Source organism: Coffea arabica, chromosome 7c (assembly GCF_036785885.1).
Source record: "Coffea arabica cultivar ET-39 chromosome 7c, Coffea Arabica ET-39 HiFi, whole genome shotgun sequence".
Taxonomy (NCBI): Eukaryota; Viridiplantae; Streptophyta; class Magnoliopsida; order Gentianales; family Rubiaceae; genus Coffea; species Coffea arabica.
This window is the reverse complement of record NC_092322.1, coordinates 4,342,628-4,344,410: the sequence shown is the minus strand read 5'-3', so window position 1 is coordinate 4,344,410 and position 1,783 is coordinate 4,342,628.

The following is a 1,783-nucleotide window of genomic DNA, read 5'->3' as shown; positions in this document are numbered from 1 at the left end:
TATAAACACTAAATAATGTCCAAATTATTTGATTACATCTAAATAAACTAATTGTAGTTGTACACATGTTATTCATATTATTCATGTGAAATTAAATAGATATATATATATATATATATATGGATTTAAAAAACTATTCATACACATGATCAGTAAAAGATGAAAAAATTCATTTTGTGAAATGTGAGGGAGAAAAAAATTCATGTTGTGAAATATAAGGGACGAAAAATTTTATTTTGTGAAATATGAAGGACTATGGATCGAATTGTGTAAAATTAATTTGATAACTTTGCCGTTAAAAAATGATCACGTGCAAAGCATGTGATAAATTCGTATCAAAAACTTGCTGGAAACTTAGGTAGAGACTAAATTTGATAATATAAATTTGTAAGGGACGTAAAATTATACTTTTAAAAATAAATGACGAAAAAAATTATTTTGTAAAATGTGAATGCCGTTTTGAACGATTTTTCCTTTGGAGAATATCAATATGTTCTTTAAAATATGTAAAACGAAAAAAAAAAAATTAATGGCTAATATCGCAAATGCGGACAAATTTCGTGCACTGCTACTACTTTTTCGTGCACATTCTTTTTCTTTTTCGGTTGCATAAGGTCCGAACTTTTGACTTTACCTTCCGCTGCCTGCTGGTGGTGGCATCGGAAAACGAATTCTCAAAAGGGATATTTTTTTCCGGCCTCAATTTCAGATATTCTCTCCGCAACTAACTAACATGATCGGAAACCAGAAACTGAATTAAATAGATGCCCAACTGAATTGTTGTCTCCTGTTTGATGAAGACTGGCCTCTCTTTTTCTTTTGTTTCAATTTCTACCACTTTTGATCCTTATGAGTCTCATCTGACCGTACATTGCTTCAAGTATTAAATCACCCAAGGCAAAGTCTGCCAATCGGTCATGACCAATATGTGAGCTGCAGCAGGTCAAGTCATGAATCATATGATACATTTACCAGTCCTAACATTTTAACACCTGGACAGGAAATAAAGCACTGAAGATCAACTTTATCGGTACCCCTGAAATTTGGCCTGTTAGCGTTGAATACAGCACATTTTCATCCTGAAACATGCAACTGGAAGTTTTTTTTTTTTTTTTTTATTTATTCTTTGAGTTAGTTCTTGCTTTTCTCGTTACAAATAAGCGTCTAGACTACGAAATTCCTGTTATTTATAAAGTAATTCTTATATATACTGACAGTGTATATATAGTATCGTCATTAAATTTATGACATATATGTGAAAGTTAGATTTTAAATTTAAATTTTATATAATTGTCATTCATTCAATATTGACGGTGTATATACTGTCAATGTAGAAAAAATTAATCCTTATTTACATGCAATACAAAGGTAGTTAAGGGTTTCATGTTTTTCTTTTTTTTTTTTGGGATGAAAATTTTCCAAATTTTGCCCAACTAATAACTGAAATGAGGCTAATAAAGCACCAATTTGGAAGATAAAAACATTTTTATTGCTATCAACGAGTGGCAATGAAATTTCCAATAGCCGTTGTTGAGCTACTTACTACCTTTCAAGTGATATAAATAGCCAGATGAAAAATCAAATAGACAGACTTTGAACTGACAAGTTATACAAAAATGAACAGAGTGGAACCCATCCATGCTCCGTCCTAATGCCTCATGGATAAAAAAATAAATACGAAAGTACAAACTTTTGGGAAGAAAACAGGGAAAAGAAAAGAAAAGAAAAGGAGGTGGGGGTGGGGGTGGGGAAACCGGGAAAGTATAGAGGGGAAAATCAACGA